General features: G+C 31.9%; 1 long non-coding RNA gene across 1 annotated transcript; it reads right to left on the reverse strand.

The window, feature by feature from the left end:
• Positions 1-516: 516 nt before the first annotated feature.
• Positions 517-2,503, reverse strand: LOC139856083 (uncharacterized). The gene is made up of 3 exons (XR_011761662.1): positions 2,347-2,503; positions 776-1,881; positions 517-644 (listed from the first exon to the last, which is right to left on the reverse strand). It is a non-coding gene; the product is annotated as an uncharacterized lncRNA (long non-coding RNA).
• Positions 2,504-19,564: the final 17,061 nt, after the last annotated feature.

Consider the following 19,564-nt stretch of genomic DNA (forward strand, 5'->3'; position numbering starts at 1 on the left):
CATGAATCATTGTATCCTAATTTAAACATTTATCATCAAGTATCATTGTATCCTAATAATTTACTCCATTAAATATATATACACGTTAACACAAAGTCAAAGTGGAGTGTAACAATTGAACAAATACATATGAAATTCCCTATTAATAATGTGACTCACTTTGCCCAAAGTTAGGGTGGGACTGTGAATGAAAAGCTCACCCGTTTGGGGATCATAAGTTGCAAGCTCTATTTGTGTGGCCAATATTTATTTGCGCATAACAACCAATAATTTGTATATGTTGCAAGCTCTATTTTAGTGGAGAAACATTTCCTAAGGAAACATAAGAGTAATAAGGTGGTATTTATAAATGTTAATATATATGACATGTGCACAACCATTATCTACAAATGAAGAGACATTACCCATTGATGATCGTGTAATTAGCTTCGTCAATATAATATCGCAGCCATTTAGCCTCTTCATAAAAGAATGATTACAAAGGTAAGCACAACACCTAAAGATGTATATATAGTTGTCAAAATATCGATACGAAGTGAATGTTCTAATGTGAAAAAAAGTTACCTAATACACAAAAATCATTATTGATAGGCTTCCATGCATAAGCTGCTTTTCCACGATTGTTCTTGAGCAATTCTTTCAAACTAAAGACGAACAAAATTATATTTATATTTTTGGTGAATATAACAAAGTTTTTGAAAATCAAAGGAGAAAAAATATAAATGGTGTGAAGTCTTAATCATCCACCAGAAAAAGGAGGGATAACAAGAGATACCGGGATGCATAACTCAACACTTGCATGACTTTGCCATCTTTCATGAAGATTCCTGATGAAATACTTAATCCAATGCCAATTAACAATGAAGAATATGATGATTCCCATAGCAATCCTATCTGCAAAATGTGAAAACACAACGCGACTTATTTAAATATAGAGATCATGTATTTATTTACGTTGGGTTAAAGTCATTTGTCATAAGTCAAGTGTCGATTACAACATCAAACCGTTAATAAGATTGTGAACAATGCTTCCCGGTTCAAAAACATCTTGGGTACTTCTGATCTTTATGAATTATTACTACGTGGAAAAACTTTAGCTCGATTTGTTTCTAGGTTCACACCTGGTGTGACCAAAAGCCATTAATATTGTGAACACCAAAAAAGATGATAAATCATTTAGTGAAATGGGAGTATTGCCTAAATGTAGAGATGAACTACAATTAAGTAATCACCTGAATTTTCTTAATAAATAAAATAAAATCTGCATTTGATTTAGTATGAAATGGATATGTTTTCATATGACCACTTTAGCAATTGATCTATCAATCTGCAGAATTTTTGGATTTGATTGAAGAAACGTGCAGAATGGCAAAACTACTTTGCATACCCGTGTCCGGACAAATTAGATGCCATGACAAAGCATGTAGACTTTGATAATTGTGGCTATTTCGACCCATTTACCAATTTAACTCTGTGTACAAATGAATTGGAACAAGTTAATAGGTCAGGCGCGCTTCGCTGCGCAATAATTAGAAAGTGGATGTTCCGATTCCATTTGTTATATGGTATCCATGTTCTACTGTTACCTAAGAAAGACAAACGCTGCCATTAAACTGTAGTAGTTACATACGCCTTAACCAAATCTATACAATAGTAGGTAAGTAAGCACACGTTCACTGAAGCAATAATATCAACAAAAAAACTACAAAGAAACAACAGTCACTGCTACCTACAACCACAATTAACATATGAAGATTCACAAAATAGGTACCAACGTATTACCTGAGGTGTTAAGAATTAGAGGCAGGTTACACGATAGTGAAGGATGCCTGCTATCATCCAGAATCTCTCCCACGGGATTTAACAGAGATTTCACCAGGTCTGCAAATAGGGAAAAAACAACAGTCAAAAACAACAATAAAAATGAATAAACGATGACGAAGATAAGAAACAAATTAAAAATATACAACCAGCCAGTAATGTGCTCCCACATTCTTAAAGGCTGAACAACCACTAACTGGATCACAAATGACAGGAACAACCACAACAACATGTTTGTTGTTGGCGGAGGGCTTATTATTGGCAGCATCAACACCTAGGGTCATCCATCATCTTCCATATTGGCATTTTACAATACAAATTACCAATTAAAATAATCAATCAATAAAACCACACAAAACAGATTACAACAATGTACCAGCACCAACGCCACATCAGAAAAGTCTAAACTCAAGGGACAATAAACAGATACACTAAATCCGTACAAAGTAGCATAAAGACAAAGACTATTAAAGATCATAAAAAAAACAAAAAACAAAAAACAAAAAACGCAAAAGTTATACTTACGTGAACAATCAATCGCAAGAATATCAACAATATTTAATCGTCCGAACACTATGTTACACCCGAACCTGACTGTAGTTGGTCCGATAGTAGCCGTTATCTCCTGTATGCTGCCTCACAAATAAAGTTTCTGATTCCGTAGGTTGAAGCAAGATCCATGATACCATTGTACCTCATATACACCTTATTAATAAGTAATAACACCAATTGACCATAAATTTAGTCTAGAAAAAATAAAGCAAATCAGATTCATATTATGCTTGAAAAACATCTTGTATGCAATATAATGATATAAACATATATATACATACATATGCAATATAATGATATAAACATACATACATATAAAGAAATATACCTGCAGCAGACTAAGTAAAAAGCTCAATATAGAACTGTTTTCATATAAAATTTTCCATCACAACCTAAACTTATATTGATTAAAAATAAAATTTGTTTTTGGTTTTTATACCTTTATTTATACAACTGAATATACGGTCGCAAGGCACCCTAACACGATTATTATACGAAGATTATGCTTGAAACGCACTATCATTTGCTGGATAGTGGTAAAAAAATAGTTATATAATTGAATGAAATCAAAAGATCTACCCAATTAATCAGCTAATTGCATAATCAAACAAGATTCACATTTGAATAGTACTTTTGACTTCATTACTTAATATTATAAGGAGTATCAATTAAATGTTTAAGGTTAATCAAGAACTAAAAAAACCCTAATCTTATAAATTTAAAACCTTACCCAAATCTGCAATCAACTACAGGAATCATAAAAATATGTTTATGGTGCAGAAACAAACCTTAATTTGGAGTAAACATTCGTGCGTGACAGCGAGAGTGGACTTTGAGATTTGTAAGTAAAATTTGTTGTGTAAAAGAACTCCAACTAAAATACAGAGAATGGGGTCGGAGGTGGGAATTAGAAAGAGTCATATAATTAAAAACGGAGCTGGCAAAAGGATCAGTAAAAACGAAAAAGTGGAGGCAACTATCCCGCCAATTTAAGTAGGAAATACCGAGTAATAAGAAAATTTATCATATATTTCTTAATTTACATACATATATATATTATATTATATTACTATTGAAATGACCCGTGAAATTACAGGTTTGGTTAAACGAAACAGTTTAATGATATGTTTTAGGTATTAAGTGAACGTAAATACTAAAGTTATTTAGTTTAATTACCCGTGGAACCACAGATTCTGACTAAGAAATTCGTCAGCTGAACATTTTATCAAACACCTAAAATGCATATTAAACAATCCACATCCAATAATAAGAGATAATATTGGTTGTCATTTTATTGATTCAAATTTGATGTAAAGTTCAGGAACGAGGAATGAAATTTTGTCTACACTTAATATAATAATACAACAACAACAAACAAAACCAATCTCACAAAAGTGGGATATGGAGGAGGTAAGATGTAGACAATCCCTCCCATAACCTAGAATAGAAAGAAGTCATTTCTCCACCCAAAGTATAGCACTCCAAAAGTAGAGAAAATTATCCAGCTCAATGTTCTATGAATAGAGAGATTGATTCCAAATGGGCCTCCGACCTATAAGTTAGTTAAAAAAAGGGAAGAAAAAAATGTGAGACGCCATGAAAATAGTAGAATCAGATTTTCATGGGTTTTAAACATGGCTGAAGTTCAATTTAGGCTCCGAGTAACAGTCAAGTCGCCAATATATCGGCGTTTATTGTTGACTCAATTAATATAACTATTCAGTTAATATAATTGTATTAACAATTAATACTTTTTAATCCATAAGATAATATATTTATATCATGTTATTTAAATATAATAAGAGAAAAATTTATCATTTATATTTAATATAATTATATTAAAAAAATTATTAATATAACTGTAATATTCGTTTGTTAATATGGAAGGTGATATATTAAATACTTTGTATATAATATTATATTTGATCTAATTGTATATTTTAGTTGTATATATTTCGGTGGTCGGTGATGGTCTGGTGGTCCGGTGGTGGTTCGGTAGCTCGGTGGTGGTTCATTGGTCCGAAGATAGTTCGGTGGTCAATTGGTGTTCCAGTCGTGGTATGGTGTTTCCATGGTGGCTTTGTGGTTCGATGATGGTTCGGTGGTCTGGTGGTTTGATGGTGATTTGGTGATCTGGTGGTGGTTTGGTGGTTCGTTGATAGTTTGGTGGTCCAATGGTGGTTTGTTGGTTCGGTGGTGCTCATTGCCACTACCGCCATCACCACCATCACCACTCACCACCACTCACCACCACCACCACCACCAACCACCACCAACCACCACCAACATCCACCAACAGCACCCATAACTAACATCCACCACCACCACTCACCACCAACATCCACCACCACCATCACTGTCACCGACCACCGTCATCCACCACTATATTAATCACTAATTATAATTAACAAATAATTATTAATAAAATTATTAATTTTAAAAATTTGTATGTATACACTAGTCATTATTATTAAGTGACACTAAAGAAATACTCTTAATCAATATTAAATATAAAGAGAAAATGATAATATTTTTGCGGGAAAAAATATGTGTATGAGGTTGACATGCTAAATTATGTTACGTAGTCGTGTTGACTCGTATCTTTTAGCAAAAGAAGCTATCAATATACCAAAGTGTGTGTATTTGGGACCTGTTATGTAGACATATTTCTTATATTTTTTGACATAATCAAAAAATTTGCTATTTAGACATGTCAAGGAATGTTATACAAATGTCTCAAAAAATATAATGTAGACGTGTTTCATATATTAGCTTTTTACAGAAGAAAAACTTTATTGTATTATATATATTGTTATACAAGAAGCTGCTAGCAAATTTCGGAGACCAAAGATGATCTAAAAAATCAAATCGAAGAAGTGGAAAGTTTTAGTTTTTTTACTTTTTTTACTCAATGTTAATGAAAAATGGTATTCTTTCATCAGTTTTAATAAAAAGTGGGAGTATCATTATTTAACGAAGTTTCAACTTAAAAGTAGAGATACTAATTTTTTATTAATATTTGGTAACGCAATTATTTAAATAGTCAAAATGAAAATGGATTATCTTTTATCTTTTATAATAAATTAAAGAAAAACATTATCTTTTAATTGGATTAGCTTTAAAAAAAAAACTAATGCTTATAAAATTCAAAAATTTAGTGATCCAGCGGCTAAATTTTATCTAATTTTTTTCAGAGTCCCTCCTAAACCAATCTCACTTTTAAAATCCCTTAAAATTTCCCTCCCATCGCGAGACATGTGCTAAAAGGATTGCCGCTACTTCAAGAACCCTAATTCATAAGCGATTGTTTTTCTCAGTTCTTGATCGATTTTCCTAAAAACATCGTTAGAGATATAATACATGTATTTTCTTAATTGATTTTTCAATGATTGTCATTTCCCAGTCGGTTAAGTAATTGATTTTTTAATCGATTTGTTCAATCGATTGCTTAATACATTCAATCGATTACTTACTCTTCTATCGATGTCTTCAATCAAAGTTATCAATTTAATATTTGAAGACAACTTGCAGTTACGCTATCTCAATCAATCTCAAATACGTGAATACATCACTTTGTCCTCTTGGACTTGACAACGTAAGTTTTTAAATTCTGATTTATTGAATTAATGCAAATTAACTAAAATATTTTGGACATGTTGTGGTTTCTTCTGGTGCCCCTATACATATGCTTTTGATACACTTTGTAAGATGTGAAATTAGACAAAATCAAGGTTTTGTTCTTGTGATTTAACATCCGAACATTTAATACTTGGCTTCAAAAAATGTATGGTGGTTGTTTTTTAAGTTAACAAATGACAAAGTTTTCTTGATACTTTCATTTACGTTAATTGAGATTAGAGGTTTTGTGATCAATTTCACCAGATTTTAAATAAAATTTGTAATTTCATTTGTTTTGTTAATTTTGCATGGCTATTTATTCAAGTTTGCATTGTCCATGTTTTTGAATTTATAGAATGTTGCTCTTTCATGAATGGAGTTAGTTAACTGATGGTCTTGATGAATTAGTTGTAGGACCTGCTATTCTTTCTGTAGCAACTATTGAGCTGACAATAGTTTTGAAGTAGTTAAAGTGTGTTTGAAGTAGTAAGATAGGTATAGTTTTGAAGTAGTTAAAGTGTGTTTGAAGTAGTAAGATCGTTATTCTTGCAACTATTTTAACTGGTTATTTCACTTCAAAAAGAAAATTAGTTTTACTGTGAGAGGTATGATCTGCTTTGATACATAATGACTATTTTAGACCCATATGAGCTTTTAGAGAGGATGTAATTATCTGCTTATTGATACATGATTTTATTTATATCATTTATCGTTAATGTGGGCTTTAATTATACTTGCTGTACCCCAAGATAAATGCTTAAACTTGGTTCTATATTGGCTTGGATGCGAATGCTACAAGGGGATGATCTGATTTTCCTCCAATGAGGTTCATGTGGGTTACTCTAGGCCAAGCACCAGTTGAGCTGTTATAGGCATAGTATTATTTTTAACTCCTTTAGTTAATATATTATAAAGACTAGAACATAGAACACTGACAAATCTAATATAGATGGTATACTAATGTTGTTGGAATGAAATGAGATTCATTATAAGATATTGATGGTGTTACAAAGATCTTGACTCGCAACTGTAACACACTTTTTCGTGATTATTATAAAAATTATTAATAAAATCAAAACATTATTGTGTGGCTTAAATTGTTGGTCTATGCAGGCAGCGTGTTGACAGAATATAATGTGAGGCTACATGCAACTACATATATATATATATATATATATATATATATATATATATATATATATATATATATATATATATATATATATATATATATATATATATATATATATATATATATATATAATGTTTAGAGTTTACATGGATAAATCAATAGGTTTTGAGTACAACCATTAATATCAGCTAAACAAAATTACGTACAAATTTCAACCATTTTGTAATTGTTTCATGACTATTTCATGATTTTAGTAAGCTTTGATTGATGAATACATATTTTGTTTAACTGATAAATATTGTTTTTGGACATCAAGTGTTTTCTTAAATTCAGATTGCGTTATAGAAGTGATAGAGGCTATTAGCTTATTTTAATGCTGAAAAGAATCAGCTATAAAAAGATTTCACAAGCTAATAACATTAGTTGCTTTTATAATAAGATATTTTAAAATCCCATTCCAGGAGATAAGTGAGAAAAATAAAGCAATTCGGGCCAAAAAGAAGATGGTGCAAGTCACCGGTAAAAAGAGTTATACGCGTATACGTGTACAGATTAAGGTAATTTGTGGGGCAATTTCCATATATACTAACACACACGAGGATTTTGGTCGTTTGCCCCAAAAACACATAATCAAACGACAAAGCCAAAAACAAAGGGGAAAAAAACAATTCCACCCCCCAAAGTTTGAACAATATGCAACTCCACCCCTCAAAAGAGGGGTTCAAAATGTCAAATCGATATTCTAATTAATAAACTCCACCCAAAGTTTCAAAAACACATATCTTCCCTCTCGCTAGGCGCTAAATTTTTCCGACGCCACCGTTCAACTCGAAATAATCTTGCGAACCCAACGCAACTAACTATACGCGAAACGGACACTTTTCAAAAAAACGATAAATACTCCGGTCTATCTTCCATACATATACATACACGTATAATAAACAACCCAAACTACCTACATCATATTGATGATTCCGTTTCCCTTTTTTACGCAATCTTCTCGGCGTTAAAAACGCACAGGCCATTAGGTATACTAGGTACTAACCACGTGTATCCAAACACATCTGTAGCAATACATTTTAATTCTGTAAATACATAACGCTACGTCAACTATAATATGCAACCCGAAAGATCCCGCAGCATCGCGCGGGTCACTTTTTCTAGTTATTACTATATTATAAGTATATCCATTGTTAGTACTTTTTTTTTCTTTTAGACTAGACTAAAGAGGAAAATCTCCAGCTCGATTGGTTATGTTCGAAAATGTTTTTTCAAAGGAGGTGCTGCTAAGAGTGATGAAGCTAAAACCGCAATTGTAAGTATTATTCTTAAATTCAGATTGTGTTACACAATATATATATATATATATATATATATATATATATATATATATATATATATATATATATATATATTCGAGTGGTTGTGTGCAACTGTAATTATCATGTCATGGCCATGATGAAACTTGTTTGTAGGGATATATCTTATTTTGTATACTACTGTTAATCAGCACGTCATGACCATTGTCACACTGATCACACATGTTAGTAGGGACTGATCTTATTATGTATATAACCCTTGTCTTATCCAAATTAATAGAGACAAACATGGATGAGCTAGTTAAAACACTGCCTGAAGGTTCAACTGATAAGCCTAGTCCAGATGATGTTTTTTCCAATGTTTTGGGTAACAATAAATATGGTGCAACGGATATGTATGGATTAGGTGTTCGAGCTTCTGATTATTGGGGTAAATTATCAAGTCGTAATGTTGTTTGTATGGAGAACATTCAACTCAAGTCAGAGAATAAAGAACTTACTGAAGAAAATGTACATTTGAAAGAACAGTTGGCTAGTAAGAATGGTTCAGTTGAAGATACCACAACACCATATGGCCTCACTGTAGTCAATGTAGCTCCACATCTTAAGGTATTATTCTATTTAACACCTTAATGTGTTTGATATTTACCTTAAACATTCATAACTTCTTGCATACATATTTCTAGGTTGGAGATGAAGTTTTTTACACAATATACTTAACCCTAGCGAGAATCTAGGAAGAGGATGGTTGAGGACCTTGGATCCAACTGAGGTAATTGGCGACGTAGAGATTGGAGACGATTGGTGTGCGGTACACCTTCGACATGTCCTTAAAAAAGGTGTTGATGTGGTTATGTCATTTGATCTAATTAAAAAAGTTGAAGAAGCTACAGGCGTAACTATCGCGTGGCCTTCTACGTTCATATCAGTATGTCTACCATAAATTTGTGATAATATTAATTTTTATTTATAACATGCACTTTTATGCTTATAAATATATGATTTTTTTTTAATTTTTTTTCCAGGTGGTACCCTTGAATTAATAAAGATACGTGTTGATCGAAGACATTCTTCGTTACTTTTCGTTGTTTTTATTTTCTTTGTCGAATGTTATTTTAGTATTGATATGTTGGATTATCTATGAATTTTTAATGTTTCGTGTTTTTCAATTTACGAGTATAATTTATTATAATATGATTATATTTTATTTTTTAATTATTTTAATAGAAATTATTAATTGGATGTCGAAAATTTGAATTAAATTGAATCCAGGCCCGAATATATGGATCCAATAATCCGAATACCTGAATCGTAAAAGAACTCAAACCGGACCCTAATCTCCGAACCGGATCCGAATATAGAAACCTATTTGGAATTACTATGATTTGAAAGGACTCATTTTGTGGTTTTAATACTATCACTTGAAAGGACCCCATATTGTCTAAAAAATGCAATTGTGTTAGGACTTTTTTAAATGGTACCAACCTTGAAAATATTATATTAGGACTCTGTATTTGGTACTAAATTAACATCTTATTATATATTAGAACCCATTTTGTGGTTTTAAGGTTTAAGAAATATATATTAGGACTTTTGTTAGTGGTACTAACCTTAAAAATTATTATATTAGGACCCTATTATGTGGTACTAAAGTAACATTTGTGTATATTGAGACCTTTTTCTTGTTAGTAAACAAGAATATCGATACATTAGGACCTTTTTTATTTGTACTAATGTAGTGTTTTTTTATGATAGGACTCTTATTTGGGTATTAACATAAGAGTGGGACCAATTTTTTTTTTGTCCTTAAAAAATATAAAACTTAAATAGGACCACTTTGTTAGTACTAATATATATTATTTTTTTTACTTTTGGGACCCTTTTGTATGTCCCAATCTAAATAGAAGTCACTCGATATATACTTGTAAGGACTTTTCTGTGTGGTCCTTATATATATTATAGGACCCGATAATTGGTTTCATAATCTTATTACCTTTTAGGACACTTTTTTGCGTCCATACTTTATATGACCGTCTTAGTTGGTACACATGTCATGTTGGTCCTTTCAGGCCAAAAGGTCCTATAAAGTGACATTATATGACCAATTTGGGTGTCCTATATGTACACTTTTGTTGTAGTGCATATTTGTATTGTAAACCATTATGTAATAGTCGTGTGTAAACAGGATATTTTAGATTATCATTATTTGATAATCAACGTAAAGCTTTTTAAACCTTTATTGATGAAATAAAGGTTATGGTATGTTTTAAAATGAATGCAGTCTTTGAAAAACGTCTCATATAGAGGTCAAAACCTCGCAACGAAATCAATTAATATGGAACGTTTTTAATCAATAAGAACGGGACATTTCAGTTGGTATCCGAGCATTGGTCTTAGAGAACCAGAATTTTGAATTAGTGTGTCTTATCGAGTTTGTTAGAATGCATTAGTGAGTCTGGACTTCGACCGTGTTTACTTGAAAAATGATTGCTTAACAAATTTTGTTGGAAACTATATATTTTTAACATGTGAATATTATGTGATATATTAATCTCTTAACGCGTTTGATATTATGTGATAGTTGTCTACCTCTAGAACAAGTCACATTGACTCACCTAATAATAATGAAGAGTCAAATGTAAATTGGAATGATTCGTGGACTGATTCACAAGTTCCCGAAGAGGAACCGGAAGAAGAGTCGGAACCGGAAGAAGAATCGGAACCGGAAGAAGAATCGGAACCGGAAGAAGAAATAGAACCAGTGGGGAAAATAATAAAACGGTTAAGTAGAAGAAAATCCTCAACCAACCGACCAAAGTTAATTATGGTCAATGGTGTTTCCGCCAAGGAAGCAAAGTATTGGGAGGATTACCAATTCTCCGATGAATCGGATCCCGACAAGGATTCCGATGATGTTATAGAAATTACCCCAACACAATTTAATAAGGCAAAAGAGAACAATAAGGGAAAGGGCATAAAAATAGAGAAATTTGATTCCAAACCCGATGAACTTTATATGTATCGTCAACACCCGTATTTCTTAAGTTGTGACAATAATCCGGGAACCTCTAAACCACCAGGTTTTTCTAAACCAATGTGGAAAACGACGGCTCGTATTAGGGGAACATCATATATCCCTAGAAACTTGGCAAAATGAACCAAAACCGAAGAAGAAGAAACGAGCGAGTCGGAATAAGATAGTTGTATTCGTGTGGTGTAATATATGTAATATAGTGTGCTTATGCTTTATGATATACGTAAAAATTGCTTGTATTAATAAGTATTTTTTTTATGAATCTAACTCTTGTCTATTTTACAGTATAAAAACACAAAATGGATAGACAACCCAATATTTTAAGAGACCTACCCGGAGACATGATTGATGAAATCTTGTCTAGAGTCGGTAAGAATTCCTCGGCATAACTATTTAAGGCGAGATCAGTTTGTAAGACATTCGAAGAACGTTCCAAGAATGCCTTAGTTTATAAAAGGCTTTCGTTCTAAAGATGGGGGATATCACATTGGAAAATCCATAAGTTACGATGTGTTTACTTTGACGCATATATTGCGGGGAACCCAAATGCTATTTTACGCAACGGGTTAAGAAATTATTTTGACTCAATATATCCGAATATAGGACTTCGTGATTTAGAAAAAGCGGCTAACATGCAACATAAAGAAGCATGTTATGCTTACGGGTTAGTAATGTTCGCTTCTCACCAAAGTGAGAACAAGAACATATGGCTACAACTATTAAACAAAACGTTCCCACAAGTGACGGAGTTGGTAATTGGGGTAAGAAATGAGGTTTTTAGGTTATTACGAGACTGTTGGTCATTACGTAACCTTCATCCTTTTGACGACGTTACAACACATTGTCTTACTATCGGTCACAATGGTTATGTTCCACAAAACCAAGGATGGGAAGTGGTATTAGTAAAACCAGAATGCATGACTTGTTTCTGGACGTATGAATTACGTGTCTTTATTGCCTTTGCTGAACGCCTTATTTATTAACTAGAATTATCTTCGCAACTACTTTGTATCAAAGTTTTATGTGCTATATTTCATGCTATATGTAAAATAGCGGTATTGTAGGTTTGCAAGTTATTGTATAAAGGCTTGAATATGATATATTTTTGTTTTTTTTTTTTTTTTTTTGTGATTAGTTTTTCATATAGAATTGTAGTAGTTGAAATGGTATGTTAGCTACTAAGTATGAACTTAACGGGTAGGTACTACCCGAATTAAAGAGTATAAAACGCTAATATGTAGAAAGAACTTTTATAAATAAGTTCATATTACGCTACGAAATACTATTGACTACTCTTGATATTCTATATGATTAACTCGTTTCATTTGACTATTTTGAAGGAAATGGCACCGACTACTCGACACACCTTGAATATGAGCGAAGAGGAATTTCGTGCCTTTCTTGCTTCAAACATAGCCGCAGTACAGGCTGCGCTACATACCAACAATAACCTTGGAACTAGCAGTACAGGAAATCGTGTAGGATGCACCTACAAAGAATTCACTGCCTGCAAACCTTTGGAATTTGATGGAACCGAAGGACCGATCGGATTGAAACGGTGGACCGAGAAGGTCGAATCGGTGTTTGCCATAAGTAAGTGTACTGAAGAGGACAAAGTGAAGTACGCTACGCATACCTTCACAGGTTCTGCGTTAACATGGTGGAATACATATCTAGAGCAAGTGGGACAATATGATGCTTACGCACTACCGTGGTCAGCATTCAAGTACTTGATGAACGAGAAGTACCGTCCCAGAACCGAGGTCAATAAGCTCAAGACAGAACTTAGAGGGTTACGAACCCAGGGATTTGATATTACCACGTACGAAAGACGATTCACAGAATTATGCCTATTGTGTCCGGGAGCGTTCGAAGATGAGGAAGAGAAGATCGACGCATTTGTGAAAGGATTACCGGAAAGAATCCAAGAAGATATAAGTTCACATGAGCCCGCCTCCATACAACAGGCATGTAGAATGGCTCACAAACTAGTGAACCAGATTGAAGAAAGAATTAAAGAACAGACTGCTGAAGAGGCCAATGTGAAGCAAGTTAAAAGGAAGTTGGAGGAAAACGGTGATAAGAATCACCAATACAACAACACCAGCAATTACAACAATAATCGCAACAACTATCCCAACAATCGCAACATCAATCGCAACTACAACAAACGGCCCAACAACAACAACAACAACAACAACAACAACAACAACAACAGCAGCAGCAACTACAACAATCATCCCAACAACAATAATAACCGCAACAACAACAACAACCAGAAGCAGCTATGCCAAAGGTGTGAAAAGTATCACTCGGGGTTCTGCACCAAATTTTGCAACAAGTGTAAAAGAAATGGTCATAGCGCGGCGAAGTGTGAGGTCTACGGACCAGGGGTTAACAGAACGAAAGGAACAAATGGTGTCGGAACGAGTAATGGTGGAGCAAGTAGTGTCGGAGCAAGTTATGCCAATGTAGTTTGTTATAAATGTGGAAAACCGGGCCACATTATTAGAAATTGCCCGAACCAGGAGAACACGAATGGACAAGGCCGCGGAAGAGTTTTCAATATTAATGCGGCAGAGGCACAGGAAGACCCGGAGCTTGTTACGGGTACGTTTCTTATTGACAATAAATCTGCTTACGTTTTATTTGATTCGGGTGCGGATAGAAGCTATATGAGTAGAGATTTTTGTGCTAAATTAAGTTGTCCATTGACGCCTTTGGATAGTAAATTTTTACTCGAATTAGCAAATGGTAAATTAATTTTAGCAGATAATATATGTCGGAATCGAGAAATTAAACTGGTTAGCGAAACATTTAAGATTGACTTGATACCAGTAGAGTTAGGGAGTTTTGATGTGATAATCGGTATGGACTGGTTGAAAGAAGTGAAAGCAGAGATCGTTTGTTACAAAAATGCAATTCGCATTATACGAGAAAAAGGAAAACCCTTAATGGTGTACGGAGAAAAGGGCAACACGAAGCTACATCTTATTAGTAATTTGAAGGCACAAAAACTAATAAGAAAAGGTTGCTATGCTGTTCTAGCACACGTCGAGAAAGTACAAACTGAAGAAAAGAGCATCAATGATGTTCCCGTCGCAAAAGAATTTCCCGATGTATTTCCGAAAGAATTACCGGGATTACCCCCACATCGATCCGTTGAATTTCAAATAGATCTTGTACCAGGAGCTGCACCAATAGCTCGTGCTCCTTACAGACTCGCACCCAGCGAGATGAAAGAACTGCAAAGCCAATTACAAGAACTTTTAGAGCGTGGTTTCATTCGACCAAGCACATCACCGTGGGGAGCTCCTATTTTATTTGTCAAGAAGAAAGATGGTACATTCAGGTTGTGTATCGACTATCGAGAGTTGGACAAACTTACCATCAAGAACCGCTACCCACTACTGAGAATTGATGACTTATTTGATCAACTACAAGGCTCGTCTGTTTATTCAAAGATTGACTTACGTTTCGGGTATCATCAAATGCGGGTGAAAGAAGATGATATTCCAAAGACTACTTTTAGAACACGTTACGATCATTACGAGTTTATGGTCATGCCATTTGGTTTAACTAATGCACCAGCTGTGTTCATGGACCTTATGAACCGAGTGTGTGGATCATACCTTGACAAGTTTGTCATTGTTTTCATTGATGACATACTTATTTACTCAAAGAATGACCAAGAACACGGTGAACATTTGAGAAAGGTGTTAGAAGTATTGAGGAAGGAAGAATTGTACGCTAAGTTTTCAAAGTGTGCATTTTGGTTGGAAGAAGTTCAATTCCTCGGTCACATAGTGAACAAATTTAACAACCCGTCCTATTCCTCCTGGACGAAGTCATCAACATTTGGTTCCATTACGACGATCGACTCCAAATAGTGTCCTTAACATGAGCAATTGCACAACGGAAGACTTAATTCGTACCTGAGAATAACATGCTTTAAAACGTCAACATAAAGTTGGTGAGATATAGGTTTGATGCTAGCAGCGTTATAACTATGGACCACAAGATTTCATATATTTAAACATAATACACTCGCAAGTGTATGTAAAAGTAGTTGAGCACTTGGTAACCATACTAAACATTTAAATCACAGCAGCATATTCTTAAATAAACCCTACACCGTACCAAGTGTAGTAACGAAATGAAGTACTGTGCAACCATTTAAAACTGGTCGTCCAGCCCGGTTGGGGTTGTCAGGCCCGATAGATCTATCAACAGGATTCGCGTTTACGCTCCTCACGTAAATATTAGCTACCAAGTATAAAGAAATATGCCATGGTACAACTCAACGTAGAATTTATTTTTGATCACTTGTGTTCATAACGTAAATCATTTATAAAAACAGCGCATGTATTCTCAGGCCAAAAATATTTAAAGTTTAAAAGGGACTATATACTCACCATACTGTATTTTGTAGTAAAAATACATATAACATCATTGATCAAGTATAGGGTTGGCCTCGGATTCACGAACCTATATCATTTGTATTTTTATTAATATACATATTTGTAATCGAATAATATATATATATATATATATATATATATATATATATATATATATATATATATATATATATATATATATATATATATATATTTATTTATTTATTTATTTATTTATTAGTTATATACTTTTTATATTAATAACATATATGTTTTACATATTTATTTTATTATATAAAATATTACTTTTCATTATGTTATATGTATTAAATGTGTTTTTATATATATGTATATATCATTTGTTTGATAAAAATTGTAATTTTAGTAATACTACGATAAAAATGATAATAAATTATATTACTTTCATAATAATAATAAACATACTCATGATAGTAATATTAAGGGTTTAAATTTAGTAGTAACATCCTAATTGATACTTATAATAATAATCATAATAATAATAATGATAATAATAATAATAATAATAATAATAATAATAATAATAATAATAATAATAATAATAATAATAATAATAATAATAAAAATAATAATAATAATAATAATAATAATAATAATAATAATAATAATAATAATAATAATAATAATAATAATAGAATGAAAATATAAATATATATAACCTTTAAAAAGCTCCACAAAAAGAAAAGTCCATAATGGGACTCGAACCCACGACCTCCCGAATATACACCAACACTCTAAACCACTTGACTGTATCTGTTTTTCTGCGATTTATACATTCTAAATGTTTATAACTCGTATTCATCTGCTCCCTTTCCCTTTTCCTTCTTCATCAGACCCCGACAACAGACCAAAATCAAATAACATATTTTTTTCCAGTGAGTTGAGGTTTTTAATTATGACTTGTAATCGACACGTGATTGACCTATATCAGTTGTTTTGATTAATCATAATATACAAGAAAATTAATATAAAATAAAAAAAAACTCGTTGTAAATACGTGTATGAACTCAATTCACAACTCGACTTCAAAATCGTTTTAGCCAACAATTCCTAAATGAAATATGTTTCAAAACCTTCCTAGAAACTTTTGCTATCATCAATTTTACCTGAAACATCGAAATTGATTTGAATTTTTCTAAGAACAAAAGCTTTGACTTTTTATAAATTAAGTTTGACTTGGAAATTAAAGCTCGATAAAGAGAATTGGACCTTGAAACTTTACAAATAGTTTGAATGTAAGATTTCTAGCAACACTGCATTTTGAGATTTTGCAATTCCATTCGATTTCATAGTTTTGGTGAATTTTAAAAAAAATAGAACCTGACGACTGGAACTCTGATCTTTCTGTTTTAATTCCATAAATTTGCAGTTGTATATGTGAATTGGTAATGGAATTAAGTCTCGAATGATTGTAGTAGGAATTACAGAGATATCGAATTGATTTATAGAATGGTTAAATCGATGGGTCATGGGAGAAACAGAAAGACAACGAAAGGAGAGAAATAAAATCAGAAAAATAGGAATCTGATACGCATAAATATCCTGATTTATGTATTTAACTTTAATATTAATAGTTAATAATAATTAGAGATATTAATAATTAATTATAAATAAATATAACAATATTAATATTGATAATCTTATTAATAATATTAAATACTAATGATACAAAAATCAGTAAATTGATAATAATGATATTGTTAATAATAATATTATTAAATGATCATTAATAATAGGATTTTATTAATGTTACAAAAATAATAATTTTAATTACTAGTAATATTCTTATTAGCTACAATAGTATTAATGTTGCTAATGATAATAGTATAAATAATAATATCATAACTTATATATATATATATATATATATATATATATATATATATATATATATATATATATATATATATATATATATATATAGTTTATATTAGATTTACTATCATTAATAATACAGATATTAGTGTTACTATTAATAATTACACTGAAAGTAATGCCCATATTATTAATATAACATTTATACTTTATCTTGAAATTTCGTATAATATATTAACTTTTATAGGATATTTATTATTTATAAATTTTATATATATAATATTATATACACAATAATATCTATAGGTTTAATTAAATACAATCTTATTATATTATATTATTTTACATATTCAATTCTACTGCTTGATTGTTATTTTATTATTTCTTACTATTGTATATACACCTACATTTATATTTATATTTATATATGTATTTACATATTTATTTACTCTAATTGTTCGTGAATTGCCAGGCATAGTCAAAGGGTAACGGATTATCCGAATATAGATTTCAAACTTTCTAGACTCAACATTATAGATTTTGCTTATCGTGTCGGAAACATATAGAGGTTAAGGTTTAAATTTGGTCGGAAATTTCCGGGTCATTACAGTACCTACCCGTTAAAGAAATTTCGTCCCCGAAATTTGATAGAGGTCATTATGGATAACATTAGGAATGTTTTTATGACGAATATGAGGTAGTAATGGAGTTTTATTATCATTGAGTAATGTAGATAAAACAATTCGATCATGTGAAGCGTACGAGTGAAGCTATCACAAAAGAGTGAAGTGAGTAAATATGGAATCGTTTTAACCGATGACGTGGTTTGGATTGGTTTCTGGAATTTAAGGGATTTAAAAGAAAATCTTACGTAATAAAATTTGATTCTTCAGCGATTAAGATCTTCTTTGATTTAATACGGCAATCTGTTTCGATTTCTCTGTCGAATATTTCACTATAAATCTACCCCTTTCGTTTTTCTTATTCTCCACACCTTCTATTCTTTCTCCCTCTACTCATTCCTTAATATGCTCCATCCAATCCTGATTCTTGATATACTTTTAACTTTCATATCTTTCATTCTTATCTTTCATCTGCCGTCAGAAGAATCTATTCACTTTTATGATTTCCTTGGAATTATAATGTTTCTAATTCTCCCGTGTCTTTACGTTGCAATACGTATTGATATACATGGTTTGTAGTTTCTGGGTGGTTGTTGGGTTTTATATCCTTCATTATTTTTCGGAACTTCATGCTTTCATTTTCTCTTCCCGACTTCGAGTCAAGCGAGTAATGGTCCGAAATTCGTAGGTATGAAATTTGGAATGAACATAGCTAATGCTCTTAGAAAGAAATGGTAATAGCAAATTTTGATTTGTCGAATTACCAGAATATCCTGGAAAAGACCGAATCATCAAGAGAATATTTTCTTGATATATTTAGAGATTAGATAGAATGTAAGAGTCGTGTAACATGGCACATGATGACGGTACTGTGAATCATCACATTCCATTAGAAACTCAACATGACTTACTGTAATATAATGACGTTGATCAAGTGTTATTATATTATACTAATTCATGCATCAGTTCCCAACACTACTTCAAAACATTCATATTTTAAACTCGGAGGTTTCAGATTTTAGAAACTAACACAGTTTCTTTTATGTTGTAATGCAGATATTACGGAAAGATAAATGATCTCAGATAAGAATAGTTGTGAAAATATATCCAGAAATATGGAGAATATGTATAACGGAAGATATGAAGATATCTTATAATATCTAAGATAAGATGATGATGAAGAATATCATCTGGAAAGGTTTAGAATAAAG

This window comes from Rutidosis leptorrhynchoides, chromosome 6 (genome assembly GCF_046630445.1).
Source record: "Rutidosis leptorrhynchoides isolate AG116_Rl617_1_P2 chromosome 6, CSIRO_AGI_Rlap_v1, whole genome shotgun sequence".
NCBI classification, from domain to species: Eukaryota; Viridiplantae; Streptophyta; class Magnoliopsida; order Asterales; family Asteraceae; genus Rutidosis; species Rutidosis leptorrhynchoides.